The sequence below is a fragment of the Gavia stellata genome, chromosome 11 (genome assembly GCF_030936135.1).
Source record: "Gavia stellata isolate bGavSte3 chromosome 11, bGavSte3.hap2, whole genome shotgun sequence".
Taxonomy (NCBI): domain Eukaryota; kingdom Metazoa; phylum Chordata; class Aves; order Gaviiformes; family Gaviidae; genus Gavia; species Gavia stellata.
The window spans coordinates 28900248-28916872 of NC_082604.1; positions in this window are offsets into that span (position 1 = coordinate 28900248).

Here is a 16625-nt window from a genome sequence, read left to right on the forward strand (position 1 = left end):
CTGTATCCCGTGCCGCTGTACAATCCACGGTGGAGCTGCAGGTAAAGGAGAGATGAGATGGGTGAGGAGGAATTTGATTTGGTTCTTTCAGTTGCTGCTCAGGTGCTAACAAAGTCTTAAGCCTAAAGGTGCTTGCTGTCCTTGCAAGCTTTAGGTGCTCACCTGTGAAGATGGCTAACAAACTGTAAAGAGACGTTTGCTCGCCTGAAATGCTGCTCACAATTTAACTGCTCTGGCTGAGGGTGTCCTGGCCGGGTATGTTCACCCGCAGCATGGCAGGGGGCAAAGCCTGAGGCCAAGTAAGCTGGTCACAGACTGAAACGGGTCTGGCGTCCGGTGCTGCTGCAGGAGCAAGCGCCAGTCTGGCCACGCGTTCTGCAGACCTCAAAAGGGAAAGGAAAAAAAGTGTGGTTGAGCAAAAGCTTCGCTGGAACTGGTACGTTCTCGTAAGCAGCTACTCAGCATCCTGCCAGGCCCAATCTGCATCGGTTCTCTAGAAATACAAAAAGTAAATTTTTTTGAAAAGAGGGAAAAGATAAGTGTCTTCCTCTGTTTCTTGGTTACCTCTGTGTGGTTTTTTTAATCTGCAGTAACTGTATTTCATGTGTATGTTGCTTTCGGGAAAAATTATTTGTTGCTATGGAAATTGAGGTAGCTTTTTTCCCCTAGATACAGGTATTTAGATAGTCTAGGGCAGTGATAAAAACCCAGTTTTGCAGTAGCAGCACAATTGGCTCCAGCTCTGTTGAATGTCAGAGTTGGTGTATCGGAGCGAAACATGACGAGGGCTCAGCCTCTCCATTTGTGGTTATGCGTAAGCACTAATTACCCTTCTGTGCTTCCAGTGCCCCTGCTCCGGAGCTGAAGAGCAGAAGTGAACTTCCATGTAAAGCTGGAACATCTGGTGATGTTGAACGTCTAGACGCCATCTGCTGCAGATGGCTTACGCGGTGAGCTTGCAGTCAGCTAGCGAGAAGCTCAGTGCTTGCTCTTCCACCGGAGAAAAAGATGTCTTCAGCCAGCTTTATGGATGGCGGCCTTCACCACGCGACGTCTTTGCCAACGACAGGCCATAAACCAAATGATTTTGGCTACTGAAAGGAAAGCAGCAGACCTTTCTCGAAGCCCAAGTGTATCGGGTCAGTGCTGTAAAGACGAGAAGATGTGCTGGGAGTCTGAGCGACAAGAAGCACGCGCAGGGGAGCGAGTTGTTTGTTAGGCGGTGGTGTGTGGTCTTTAGCAAGCAGTGGGAGCAGGCTGAAAGCAGTCCTGAATGGCTGTTAACGTCCCATTACCTGGAGGACTTGTCACGAAGAAAGCTTCTGGGCAAGCAACAGCTCAAATACTTAAATCCATGACGGTACGGTTACAGCTGGTGAGCCGAGCGGTACCCAGGAGCCAGCTGCACACACAGCTGGGGCTGCTGGGCTGCCCTGGCTGCCGGGCACAACCAGGGGCACCCAGGGCCTGACTGTCCTGGCTCTGGCTGAGCCATGCCTGAGCAAGAGCATCCCCGTCCTTTGCCTTATCCCACAGCCACGCTGTGAATTCCATGGTCTCTGGCTTGATCAGGCAGGAAGAAAGCTGCTCCCCCAAAATTACTGTGCCAGCGGTTACAGCAGGGGACAAAAGCAGTGACAAAGCGAACATGCCAGCTTGCTCGCAGCAGTCAGCGTATGTGAGGGGAGGTGATGTGACCAGCTGAGGAGCTGAGCGACGTGCCTAGCGCAGATTGGCACCAGGGCCTCGCTCTGCTGTGCCGCACGCCAGCGCTCGGTCTGGCACAGTCACCATCAGCGACACCATGAAGCATCAGCCAAAGCCTATTCTAAGGGAGGCGCTGCCTTGTTTTGACAACTAGCTCTCATATGTCTCTCCCAAGACTTTGAAGTATCCTTATGTGTTCATTAAACTCTAAATCACAAAAAATCATTTGAAAGCGCTGTTTGACCTTTAAGCATCTATATCAACCTCCAGGAGTCACTTGAGGCTACACTGACAAATCTCAGTAGTTGAGAGGGTTTTTAACAAGCATTTTTCTTTAATGCTTGTTGTTTTTAAATTCTTCAGTGTCTTCCGTGTGCTTGAGTCGCTTACGGGAACCCTTCATCAGCTGCAACTCATCTCTGAAGGATGTGGTGGCTTTGGTGACCTGCCCTTGCCATCCGAATGTAGAAGCGCCCGAGACAGCAGTGCCTCGCTGCAGCTCCTGCCCAGGGCCCGCAGCTCTGCCTTCCCTACGGACCCAGGCAGCCACGCCGGGCGGTGGAAGTGACAGACGGACCTATCTGAGAAAGGAGCCGGGGTTTTGAGAGCCCTGCGCAGATCTGTTTCTGACGGAGCTCATTGTCATCTGTGCGGGCTTTGTTCTGCAGAGTGGTATGTGACACCGTGTTTAAACATTTATCCTTCAGAGTGGAAATGCTTTTATGGTAAAACCAGACTCCGTAACGCCCCACTGCAACGCTGTTTCTAGCTGAAGCCCCACGTGCCGGTGGGAATGCGATGGCTTTCCTGGCTCGGGCTGTACCGCAGTACAGCAGTGTACTGCAGTGCTTTATTTACCGTGCTTGTTCTCTCTCCAGCACGGATGGAAGTACCGGGACGCCAAAGAAGCCAGTGACGGAGCCTGCGGATGAAGCACAATGAAAGCAGGCAGGAAGGTTGCTTGGACTGCGCCGTCGAACCCAGATGGCCACAGGCAAATGTTTGTTTAATGCCAACAGAGCGGACACTGTCCTGGCGAAGTGGCAGATGGCAGCTGGGGCCAAGTAGGAACAGGAGCTATGCGTCGCCCCCAGCCACAGCCCCGCGGCTTGGACGCGTCCGGAAAAAAAACTCCTCTAACGAAATCGCTCTGTGAAAGCCTCCAGCCGCCCAGTCCGATCTGCAGCCCAAAGTGGAAGGAGACCATGGGAGGTCTGTCGCTAAACAAAGCAGGGTGTGAAGAGGAGCTTGGCGGGTAAGAGCTCAGCGATGGTGCTGGCACCCGCCAGTCTCTGGGAGCAAGCGTGGCACCCGTGGTGCTGGCCCCCACTGCAGTGTGCTGCAATGGGGACGGTTTCCTGGGAAATACGGAGTATTCCTGCATCGCCTGATGCTGCAGCCACTGTTAGAAATACTGTGATGGGAATAAGGTGCCACCACTGAACTTTGAAGAGCTGAGACCCCTAGAGAGACCCCCAGGAACCGGTGGGAAATGTTCCAGCCGACGGGTTCTCCTCGGGAGCGGGGGTTTGGCTGTGTTGGTCTCACCCTCAGAATTGCTTTTCCTCAGAAAAAGGATTTTGTTAAAATGTTTTGACTAATTTTTCAACAAAATGATGCAAATATTTTAAGTGAGTAAATTCAAACTGTTGTGATTGCCCTTCACTTTCAGCTTTGTTACAGACAGTAAAAGGATGTACATGGACCACAGACCAGTGGGGCATTTTGAAAAAAGAATAGTTGTTAAACTTAGAAATGCTGGCCTGAAAAAAAAGTCTTTATATTCTAGTGGAAGGGACAAAAATGGCAATTTTTGCAATTTTTGTCCCGGGAAAGACAATCCCTCTTCACAGGTTTGCTGGAGAGGACAAGGGGCTCACGAGCACCTCTCCAGGCGTCCTCTGGTTTGCCGCAGCCCCCCAAAGCAGTCCCCCCCGCCCAGCTGGGCCCCCCCCGGGATGCTGTGCACCCATCGGCTCCCAGGGCTGCTGCCGGCTGCTCCCGCTGCCGTTCTGGCTTTTATTCTGTAGGTGGAAGTATTGCAAAGCGGACACGAGCATCCCCCTGCGTGCACACGCTCACGCATGCATGCACGCACATGCATGCACACACGCATGCACAGGCTCTGCAGAGCTGTACTTGTGCTGCGGTGCTGCTGAACGTGCCAAAAGGGACCAGAAGCAAAGGAGGAGATGGGTGCCCTGCCCCGGGGACCGGGGCGGCTGAATGCTGCGGGTGCCGCAGGCAGAGCAGCCCCATCAGTTGGGGTCCAACACTCAGCTGAGCACCCAACTTCAAGCTACCGGCAGCAGCGGAGCCGCTGATGAGTGGGCAGCCTTGAGGGAGGGGTGTCAACCACCAGATGTGTGAGATACCCTGGTATCAACCGGGTTAAAAAATCGGTGTAAAAGCATCCGCATGCAGCTCTGCAACAGCTCGGGTGGACCGGCTTGAATTACCCTGAAAAGGCCAATTGCAACCGCAGCCATGGAGAGTCAGTAAGTTAAAACAGGGTTTACGCGTCGCAGCCCAAGCTTGTTCAGGATGCTGTACATGAGGAAACCTCCATGTGAAGCTTATAAACATTGACTTAATTGGTGGGCATCTCTCAGATAAATATACATTAAAGTGGTTTGAAGCAGGAGGCGATGGATTTAGGTTGCTTTGAGCCATGATGGTTTAAAAGCTGTCCCAGGTTTGCAGGAGGTGAGAGACAGGAAAGCTCTCCAAGGTGTCCCCATATCACAGAATCACACAGAATCACTAAGGTTGGAAAAGACCTGTCAGATCATCAGGTCCAACCACCACCCCAACCCCCCCATGCCCACTAAACCATGTCCCACAGTGCCACGTCCACACGGTCCTTGAACACCTCCAGGGATGGTGACTCCACCACCTCCCTGGGCAGCCTCTGCCAGTGCTTCACCGCTCTCCCAGGAAAGACATTTTTCCTAATATCCAGCCTGAACCTCCCCTGGCACAACTTGAGGCCATTCCCTCTTGCCCTATCACTCTTGCTCAGCTGCTGTTCCCAGCGTGGCTTTCCTCAGCATTAAAAGCTTTGTTGTCTCCAAAGGGGCGATACGCACATCTTGCTGCCCCCCGAGTTCCCCTAATGATCCCTCTGTTCAGCTAATTGAAAGCCCAGAGCCACGCTGCCCTCCGAATGCTAGATGAGAACAGAGTCTGATTTATGTTTGCCTTTATGCAATAGCAACCTATATGTATTCAGAAAGCATCTGGATTTCATTTGATGCACGTTGCATGGCGCAGTTCAACCTTGAAGCGTGTGCAGGCAGCAGATGAAGTCTGATGGGAACTGCGACTGTGCCATGGTCAGAGCAGACACCCCCCCAAGGGAAGGGATTTCAGATTGGCTTTACCAAATGGCTCCTTTAGTTTTTCTGCTTCTGGCAAGAAGAGGGCCAAGGCTACGCGCCCGGCTGGCGAGAGCTCGGTGCACTCCGGCTCCTCCAGCCGCAGCATGGCCGCTCGGAGCCTCCCGGAGCCCCTCGCCCGTGGACGGGGCTGGACGAGGGGGGCCATGGGTGTCTGTGCTCGCCACGCTCCTTCTGTTCCAACAATAATCAATTTGTCATCAAGTTTCAATTTGAAATCACACAGCAAACATCGCTACTTCATTCGGGCATCCTCCAAAACCACATCACGAGCGCGGGCACCTACGCAGCGATCCCTGAGGCTGATGGAGCCGCTGCAGTCAGAATTAATTACTGTACAAAGACGGAGAGAGCGATACAATGAGAAGCTGTGTGTGAGATCTGATTAACATATTAGTACCAAATATTGGAGGAAAACACTGACTGTTTAAGCCAAGACACGTCCCATCATCGTGCTCAGCTCACCCGTGCCGTGCCGTGGGGCAGCTGCCCACGCCGGTGCCTGTGGGACAGCCGGGGGCTCCAGCCTGCCCGCAGCTCCGGCATTTGTGCACACAACTCCAGCCAAAATTTTGCCCCCCGCATGCCCAGGTGAGACTGGGGGTCTGGGAGGGGGACACAGACGTGAGCTGATGGCAATGGAGCGTGGCGAGTGATGGCAGAGCACAGGCGTGAGTCCCTTCACTTTGATGGTTAAAAAAAAATCGTATGTACGCTCTTTGCTGAGTACTTGTGAAAGCAAAACATGTCTGCAGGAGTGCGGATAATTGGTGAGCAAGGCAAATGGCCTGAGCTTATCAGCTAATTGGAAGGCAAAATTCATACCCATTTTAACTGTGCGCAACCTGTGAGGGCTCTGCCTGCTCTATAGGCTGTCCTGCTTCAGCGATGCCTGGCTTTAAGCCTCCCTTTTTTTAATTTGGTAGGAAAAAAACATATACAACTGCAATTTGAGCCTTTTTCCCTGAGGTGAAAATTGTTCACTTAGCCGACTAAGCACTCTGGCTTGGAGGGAGCCAAACGGCCCGAGCGCACTCGCACAGAGGGAGCTGAGGGTACGGGGACGGCAGCGTGGCGGGGATGTGACCTGCGCATCCATCCTCAAACAGCAGCGTGAAACGGCTCTGAAGTGCCTTAAGTGAACATCGATCAAAGAAATTATATTTACCCACCAACTATTGCACAGCCGCTGTGTAAATATCATAAGGGATTGACCAAGGCAGAATTATTAGACTGATACTGCTGTTCCCTTCTGAGAGCCGTGATATCCAGGTGAAAAACAATCATGTAAAGAAGAATTAAGTTCTTCTGCCTCCTGTGCATTTCCGTGGTCTTACAAATCCTGTTGCTAAAGGGTTTTTCTGCTACAGCAAACGTCCACGTGAGCGGGGCAGAGGCTGCGCCCGGTTGCCAAACCGGAGAGCTGATCCAGTGGAGGTAGGGCAGGTCCTGGGCAGCCGGGTGGCACGTGCCCTGGGCTGGTAAGGAATCGAGGGAGGAAATCAACAGCAAAATGGTCTTAAACCAAGGGAATCTACTTAAGGGCTTGCACAGATGCAAATACATCGATTCAGTGAAGCGGTGCAGCTTTCTAAGATACCCGCGTGCCTTAGGATCCTCGCGTTTCTATTGATTTAACAGGAGTTAGGGACCCAAATGCCTTTCACGGCCAGTTTCAAGTCCCACTTTAAAATGGTATGGAGGCTGAGGAGCTGAAGTTTTGTTCAAAGCCTGCAGGCTTTTATATGCCACAATACCTCTGGAAAAAAACCACCCTTAAGCATCTTACTCCAATTGGCGATGCTTCAAAATTTACCCCCTGCGCTGAGAAGACACCGGCCTGACAACACAGGTAAGGCTGGCAGCTAACTAAAGAGAACAAATTGGAGGGGAGAGGACTAGAGCTATCACAGGTGTCCCTTTCAAGAGAATAAAATACGTGCTCTCCGGGCAAAGAGCATCCTCCTGCCTCCCTCCGCTCCCCGCAGCCCCGCGGGCGCCTCTCCGGGGGCTCGGAGCCCTGGGCAAGCCCAGCCCCAAGCAAGCACTCTCGGCATTTCGTATTTCCACCCGCAACGATTTTATAAACGAGTCGGACACTAAAGGATTATAGCACAGTAGTTTGCCATCAAGGAAACCGCAAGCAACAAACAAAGATGTTATCTCTAACATATGGTTCTTATTTGAGGAAATATGTCTGGTTACATTAATTGACACAATATGGCTCGGGGCTGTTTTTTGTTTTATAACTACTCGTGGGTTCCCCTAGCAACAGCAAAGCCAACGACACGGATACCAGAGCTGAAAACACCAAGGCAGGACCCAACACCCTTCCCTGCCGCTCCGTACACGGCCTCGACAGCCAAGTACAAGCGCCAGCCACAGATGCCGGTGGGCATTGACCTTGCAACTGCACTTTGCCGGCCTTGTTGGGGAACGTGATCCCCATCCACCCTTTCCAACCCCCCCATCTGCGAGGGCTTTTAAGAAAACACCTCCACGAAGCTGTGCTCGGGGATTCCTGGGATAAGAGCCCCTGATGCCCAGCCGGCCGCCTCCGTTGTAACCCCTGCCCACGGGATGCTGCGCATACCCTGGAAGCGGCGCTGGGCATGGGGACAAACTCAGAGCAAGATCTCGTAGACCATGGTTCTCCCTGGCACACTCACGCATCAGATGAGCGAGGACCCATTTCCAAGAGAGCTTAGGAAGCTGCTGGGTTTTTTGAAAGACTGGCAAAAAAAAGGGTTGGGTACCAAAAGGTGTTGACATGACTGGAGGGACTTCCAGCTGCCTGGGAGCTGCCCCCAGCCAACACGAGCTATTCGAGTCCTCCCTGAACCCAGGCGTTGGGCCCTTTCAGCAGCCTCAGTATGTAGCAGCATCTTTAGGTACTTTGTGAGCTTTCCAAAATCTGCTCAGCATCAATAGGTGTGTCGAGAAGAGGTGGGCACCAATATACCTTTCGGGATCTGGGCCAAAAGCGATGTATTCCTTCACATTTAAGCCCCGTTGGTTGATAAGGATGGGAGTTCAGTTCCTACACGATGTCCTCCTCCACAGATGACTTTTTACCAAGATTGCAGCTTTCTTTTAGTGGCACGACGTTCCCCAGCACCCCGACCTTGCAGGGTCACACACCTGCAGACCGTGGCAGCAATTACGATGTGTCTTGACATCAGCTGTAGCCTTAAAATGAGCACAATTAGGTCTGTTCAGGAAAGTGCCCAAAGCAGGGGTTGGAAAACTAACTACAATTACAGAATCACAGAATCACTACAGCTGGAAAAGACCTGTCAGATCATCAAGTCCAACCACCACCCCAACCCCCCCATGCCCACTAAACCATGTCCCGCAGTGCCACGTCCACACGTTCCTTGAACACCTCCAGGGATGGTGACTCCACCACCTCCCTGGGCAGCCTCTGCCAGTGCTTCACCGCTCTCTCAGGAAAGACATTTTTCCTAATATCCAGCCTGAACCTCCCCGGGCACAACTTGAGGCTGTTTCCTCTTGTCCTGTCACTCGTCACATGGGAGAAGAGACCAACACCCACCTCCCCACAACCCCCTTTCAGGCAGTTGTAGAGAGCGATGAGGTCTCCCCTCAGCCTCCTCTTCTCCAGACTGAACAACCCCAGCTCCCTCAGCCGCTCCTCAGCAGACCTGATCAGCCACGTTCGGCGATGTGCTGGTAGCCCTTCAGAGTCTGAAGATAAAGTGGCAGCTGCCATGACCTGGGCAGACCTTTGGGCTTGGCTGGCTGCAGCCAGGGCTTCTTAATCCACATTTAGATACCAAAATAAAGTGGCCTGATATTCAGAAAAGCCGAGCAGCTGTAGCTTCTATTGATTTCACTGAGCTCTGTAGCGAATATATTCCCGAAAACCAGTTGCATGTAGGTACATTAAAAAAAGGGATCTGGGACCCTGGCTTTGGGAGTGAGACCCAAACATTTTTGATTCACGTGTTACAGAATCACAGAATCACAGAATCACTAAGGTTGGAAAAGACCTGTAAGATCATCAAGTTCAAAGGTTACAAAAAAAAAAAAAAAAAAAAAAAAAAAAACCCACCCCAAAAAAAACCCCCAAAAACAACACACCACACCACACAGCACCATGCCCATCAAGCCACATCTCACAATGCCACGTCCACACATTCCTTGAATGCCACCAGTGATCGTGACTCCACCACCTCCCTGGGCAGTCTATTCCATTGTGTTACCGCTCTCTCAGTAAAGAAATTTTTCCTAATATCGAGTCTGTTGCAAGTGAAGGGAGGGTTACTAATGACGACTCTGATAATAATTTCCCACCTGAACCCCCGCCCTGGCTCTGCCGCAAGCAGACGTGGGCAAAAGGGGTTGGGATGCCCTTCTCCACAAGATCAGCCCAAAAGAGGACAGGGTGACACAACGACAGGGTGAGTAGGGCCATGGTGGTTGTAAGGAAAAATCTCAGTGTAGAAAAAGATGAAATGGAAACAGCTTTTAATATGATGTAAGGGAAGGAAACGATGTGAGCAACTCCATGGCTACAAAATGAATGCAGAGGTAAGTGGTGAGAAAGCATCTTCTGGGCTTCCCCACCCAAGGATGACCCAGGAGCAGCGAACGCTGAAATGCCTTGAGAGGGGACGGGAGCAGGGATGGCTGTTGCATCCCAGCGTGGAGGGAAGGCAGGTTTCCAGGGCTTCCAGCTTTTCAAGTGGAAATTTCTGTTTCCTCGCCCTCCAACCTGAGCTGTATGAAACGAAACGGTGTGAAGCGAGCAAATTTGAAGGGTCTTCTAAGGAAGACCGAGCCCCCAGGGGAGGTACTTGAAAAATACCCTGTTTTCCTCAGATCAAATGTTTTCAGGTTACTCCTTGCCTCACCCTTGTCTACATTTCTGGGGAAGTAATGTGGACTTTCAGCCCTTATATTGAATGGTTTCCCCTTGCAAGGCTAAAACCAGGTTGCAGACTCCGAGCACCTCCTGAGCTCAAAGATTTATGTGTTCATTGGGATAATGCAGGGGGAAAAAGCACCAGCACTACGCCAGCTAGCAATCCATGTGATCCGCATGATCGCAAGGGCTGTCGCAACAGCTGCATTACATCTTCTCCAGCTTCATACGCTCCTCACCACGTTGCACCAGGAGGCTAGTCAACCACCATACTTGGTTGCCCTTTAGGCTCTCCATCCACATGCAGAGACTTGTTAGACACAAAGATAAAGTCAGGTGGAAAGCGGAGAACAAACCCCCTCATTTTAAACGGGGGATGCTGTTTTCCTAGCCATCTTATTAAACTCCCATTCATCCAGCCCTGGGACTGAAAAACTCATAGACCATTGATGAAAATTACAGCAAATGAGCTCCCTTTGCATGATGCCCCGAAGGCTGCCCAGCCAAAGCGATGGCAGATGAATAACAGGATGGCCTTCCAACAGCAGAGCCCCTCAGATGGGAAACCCTCCGTCGTTCCCGAGCTCAGCCCCTGGAAGGGACCGGAGATAAACAGCATGACAGCACATGCAGAGGGAGACCAAGCGGGTAAGTCAGCCTCAGTTTTACCAAGACAATAAAAAAAATACGTGGCATAAAACAGTATTCAGGCCACCCAACAAGGATGGGTGCTCATGTTTGAACACATTCCCTATTGCAGGAGAATTGGGTGAAAATTACTTATTTTATTAATTTTTTTTTTTTTAAATTATTAAAAAGATTATTTAATGCCACGCTAAATCCTAGGGAGCCTAGCAAAAAAAATAAAGCCCATCGATTTGCAAAGCGACCTGATGTCAGACTCCTTTTCTATGCGGGTTAGTAGGTGGTCTCCATCCCACTACTTGTCACACAGACTGGCCTAAGATGGAGTTTGGAAGTTTTAAGGTAGGGACTGTGCGACAAGGAAGGTGTGATGCTGGTGGTAGAAATGTGACCGATGTCTTCTGTATGTCCCAGCTGTCTGTGGGGGAAAGGACAGGTTATGGCAAAGGAGACATGATCATTGGTAACTGCATTGGGTTTTTTATACATATATATATAAAATTATGATTTTGCTGATTACCGCAAGGCCAGAAATGAAGTTTCACCCCTAGATGCGTTACTTTAAGCTAAGCCCCCAAAGCAGACACTGAGATTGTGCAACGCTAAAGACGGGGCTTTGGGTGAGAAGTGCCGGCTCACGACCAGTGTGCCCTGCGCACGCTCTCAGGGTTACGGTGACCGGGAGGTTTAAGGGTCAGCAATCACTTTCCCTGGGTCAGGGACCACTGGGGACTTTTGCCTTTCGGGATCTGTGCTGTACTCTGGTTTCTCGTACTCTGCTCATCTCGTCAACGCAACCTCCCCCGTTTCAGGAGCCTGCCAAGGCTTTTGCTCTCCCCCGTTATTTACGGCGCTGGCTTTTCAGTCACTTCGGTAGATTTAATGCTTATTACGTACAACGTGAATTGGGCTGTGACTGCGGCGAGAGGATGTTCTGCAGAGAGCTTCTGCCTGACCCTACCCACCGTGGATTCCCGTGTGCTGCAGCTAATGCACAGGCAGCGCGCGCCGGGAGTCAGGCGATATACGTACAGCTCATCTTCTTACACCAAGGGCTTCAGGCAAAGGGCCGTTTCCCTGTAAGAAGGATGCACAGCAGGTTTGTAACATCCTTGCCCAAAGACAGCCAGAGGAAAGTATTTCTATGAATTTCTGTGCACACTAATTCATAGAAAATCCTGGTCTTCAGAAAGAACTTTTTATCCTTTTATAACACAGGAATGAAAAATCAAAATGCTCCCTGTGTACCATTCGAGCAGATGATTTACCGTTTCGTTCTAGCTCCAGTAACTGCTTCCGTTACCCTCGAAGGAGGTGCTGTTGTTAATTTTAGAAGGAATCTACAAAACCAAAAACCCAAAAAAGACATCGGCAAATATAATGAAGTTGGCCACTGCTGATCTATGAAAGCCCTGAGGCAATATTGCTACTTGGTTACACCCACAGCACCCGTAAATCATTCCCCACATCTGACCTCTTTCTGGACACTTTTCAGCTGTCGCTAATGATCCTTTTTGGGTACTTTTCCCAAAACTCATATGCGGTTCTTTGTTCAGAACTTTACGATGATTAACATGACCACTGGGTCCTGGTAACTTAAAACAAATACTGCAGCTAGCACAGCGCTTCCCATACACAGGAAACAGCTGGATAAACGGATGCTGCAATGGATTTCCATAAAAGCCAATGATTCACGAAAACTGGTGCTCAGCGAGCAGGGTCAGCTTCGGGTTCCCGAGGAGCTTCCTCTGCCAGAGACAGACTCCACCGCCCCGTCCACCGCTCCGCGTGTCATTGCCCTATCGCCCACCCTCAGCATCACTGATTTTAGCGGAATAGGAGGAATTTGCAGAATACAGCGTTGGGGGTATCTTTCGTCTACATTTTCTGCTGCCGATTAAGTGCTTCTCAGCTGACATGGATGTGGGAAAAAAGGGATCTCATAAGTCAAGAGAGGGCAACCCACGTGTTATTAATGCTTTCGGTTGTTCTATTTCTCAGGGACCTGCAGGTGGTTTTGTGGACAAGGACATTGGGGCAGCACAGAGCACATGACCCTCAAACAGCCCCTTCAGCAAGGGAAAACCTGCTGCACTTATCGTCAGGCTCCTCGCTCAGCGCCTCTGCGACCACCAGATTTCTTTAAGTGCTCTTTACCCAGAGTTCAAAGCAGGTACTTGCCAGCTGGGCATTACTCATGGTAGTAAAGTGGTGGTAGGTCAAAATAAATCACTTTCCATGTCGTGTAAATTGGGAGATGGAAAATACCATTTAGGCCGTACGGTTCGTCAGCTCCTGCCAGTGCAGGGCTGCTCCTGAGAGCACATTTTCCATGGCTTTTTTCCTGTCCACTTTGAATGACTCAAGCACAGGGGCTCCACCGCTCCCCCCGAGATCTTCCTTGGCTAACACAACTCCACGTGAGGACATTTTCCTCCGTACGGCACTGAAACTTTCCTTTGCTAAATGTCATCCCGTCACTCCCACCGTGGGACCACCCTGAATTATTCCGCCCTTTCGCTGACGTTTACCACCCTCAGATTTTTATTCTGTGCCTGTCACCGTAGTGTCTGAGTAGTTCTGATCTGCAGATACATCCCACCGTAGCTAGATAAAAGAAGGCAGTGCGGTGCCTGGTGCTGGGAGAGGTGCCCACAAAGACGCCTCGGGCAAACCATCTTCAGTCCGTGCCTCATGCAGACAAACCCAGAGAACCTCTGAATTAACCAACTAAAGCAACCAGCGTAGCATGGCTGTTGTAGAAGAGTTCAAACGCTTGATACCCACCTAAATTGAGCAAAATCAGTAGCCTGAACTGCTATAATTGACGAGGAAACCGAGGGAATGGTCTTCATTGCACTTAGAAGTCTGGTGGCACTCATGGGACATATTTTCTGGTTGTACATAAATTAAGTGAAGATGTCACCACACATAACCTACTTCCAGCTACCCACCCTAATTAAACTGCAGAAATGTGGGCGCCATGTGAAGATCTTATCATTGTAACACAAAGGTGTGGGGTGGGATGCTGTGGAAAACAGTGGGTGCTCACGTCACAGCTGGATGCACGGCCCTGAACAAACAGTTAGTTTTACAGGAAAAACACCAGAAACTCGGCCTCAAATTCCTTCTGCTGGCACGACCTCGTGCTCTTTTCACAGAAACGGAGGACTCGCAAAAATGCCCGCAGGACACCTGATCCGAAGCGCACTGCGGTTACGGGGTGGAGCAGGGTCCCAGCGAGCCCGAAAAAGTGCTGAGAGCAGAACTGATCGTCTGTGCCCTGGAGAAACGCTCAGTGTTTGTTCGCGAGCGTCTGCGTGATGGGGTGAGAGGCAGTTATCTGCTGTCACCTCACGCAAGCCTGACAATCACTGTAGCTTAGACAGGCAAGAAGACAGGGCTACAAAAGCCCCATCACACCCTCTGAACACCTTCCTGCCACCTCCCAAAGATTAATGAGAATAATTCTTCTCCAGCCTGCTTTGAAAAAAAAGTTAACAATTCTCTGCGATTTGTGGGCAAGAAACAACACTGGCGTTTTTCTGCAACGCTGCGACTCCTCGACCACAGTCGGGAAAAAGCCGCAGGGCTGCATCGTGGCAGGCAGCGCACAGGGAGGACGGCAGAGCCTGAGGAAGCCAGAAATACCCACCAGCCTCACGCACCCTTATAAATTCAATTTCCCTTATCAAGCAACCCCACCAAACAGAGTGATTCTGGCGTTACAAGCCCTGGAGGTCTCAGCGTAGGGGCAGGGGCCCATCAGCACCCACACCCCGCCACGCTGCATGGGGAGGGCTACCAGATGCTCCGGCCATGAGTCACGTCTCCTGATATTATCTTGAAACGGCAACTAACTTTTGTGTGTATGATGTGCATCATTCCATAGCTCCAGCCCGGTCCCAGCGCTGCCTGCAGCAGCGCCCGGGTGGGTGTGGGCTCCGGAGGGGCTCTGCGCCGAATCCCCCCCGGACCCTACAGCTCACCCTATAGAGACCGCTGTGTGTGAGCGCGTCCACGTGGGATCTGACCAACCTGGGGGGAAAGACGGATCACGGGAGGCAGAGGGTGGTGACTCACGGCAGAGGAGAGGAGGAGGAGGAAATAACCCCTGTCTGGGCAGCGAAGGGCGGCGAGGTGACCTGTTTGCATTAATCCTCCGCAACCGCGCTGTCTGTGCTACGCTGGAAGAAAAAGGAACAAGGAAACAACGCTAGCAAAAGACACAAGCTTCCTGACTTCACCACTCAGCCCCAGATAACCTGCAGATCTCCTTACCTCACTCCGGGTACACGCACGTGTCCAACTGACCTGCTACGGCCACTTAACCACTTGGGATTTGTTTTGCTTAGCTGACACCAGAGATGCCCACACACAAAATATTTATCCGTAGCCATAGCTGCAGTAAGCAACGCAGATGCAACAACTTCTCAGCGTCCGCAGCAGAGAGCTGGTGGAGCCTCCACCCCACCTCACCCATCGCCTGCTGGCCCCGGGGCTGGGACGAGGGAATCGCGGCTCGAACAGGGCCACGGGAGCGCTCAGACCTTCCCAGCTCCCAGCAAAGCCTGACACGGGCTAGCAAAGCGAGAGACCAGCGTCGGCAAACGGTGCTCTCCAGCCTGACTGCCTCCTCTCTGAGGTGAGGTTCATCCAAATCCCATCCGGTCACGGCACCAACCAAGACGTTGGGAAAACACCCGGGATGAGGCACCTCTCTTTCTCTGAGCCGACAGGACACCGCCACCGTGATTGGGTTTGATCAATGATGCTCACATTTTCCAAAGCTTTGTTTCAGGGTCTCTACAGCGTACAGCAGTTGGCATTGCATGCAGCCCTTCGTTCCCAATTTGCAAGTTTAATTATTTAAAATAAGAAAAAGAACAAGGCAGCTGTATTGCCGCAGGCTCACCTAGTGCAAAACCGTGACTGCGGTCCCACCAGCCAGCAGCAGACGTAGCGAGGATTTTCCTCCTGACTCGGTGACGGGCAGGGGAGAACACCGAACTCCAAAAATCCAGATCAAGCCTCCATCTCGCACCCAGGGGAGGAAGGCAGACGCTCGGGTGTCAGGATCGGGGCTGCCCCTGCCTGCTGCCGGGGCCAGGGCTCCTCGCTCACGCCTGGACAACGTCAGCCTGGACCGGCCGGGGCCACCACGAGTCTGTTCCTGGTACGGAGCCTCTCTCAGCTTTCACACCACCAACTGCTGCTTGAAACCTGAAAAAATGCTGAACACCTCCTGCCACGACTCTGCGGAAGGGCACGATACATGCAGCCAGGCTTTCCTTACCAAGCACATCTGCCAAACCAAACTAAATCTAGCTATTTTTCACTATTTTTTTTTTTTTTCTAATTGGTGTATATCACACAGTGTTAACAGAAGACAAAAAGGAAAGGAGATTATAGACCCTTCTTTTTAGGCATGTGGACAACTGCCCTTCACCAGCAAGAACCCAGGATGCCCGGGGACGGGGCACTTGCACCAAACAGAAAAGTTAAGGTGATGCTGCGGCATACCTCGCTATCGGTAATTACCCCGGAGGTGCCCCGAACCGAGGCGAAAACCTGAGCGAGGGAGAACCAAGCTGGCTATCGAACTGGGCCAGTCCCACGCGGGCTCAGCACCCGGCTGGCACTGCCAAATCCGCAGAGTCTCCCAGTTGGAATCCGAGACCAGGCAGAGCTGGCACCGGCATCTTCCGCGTTGCGTACATTTCCCGGTGAAACAAGACCTGGTTGTATTTCACGAAGAGCTAGCAGCTTTTACACAGTCAAAATGTTTCTAGTCCTGCCCCTCGCTGGCTCTTCCTCCCAGAAGAGTGACTGACGGTGGAGCCAAGTGGTTCTTGGCACGTTTCTGGTCAGTTATAAAAAGCATATCTAAGCTAAGCAAAGCTTTCTGCGGTGGGAATCAGAAGTGGTAGAGGCCAGTTCTTTTTGATTATATTTCCAAGCCTTTTCCAGCAATACTCTACCCCAAT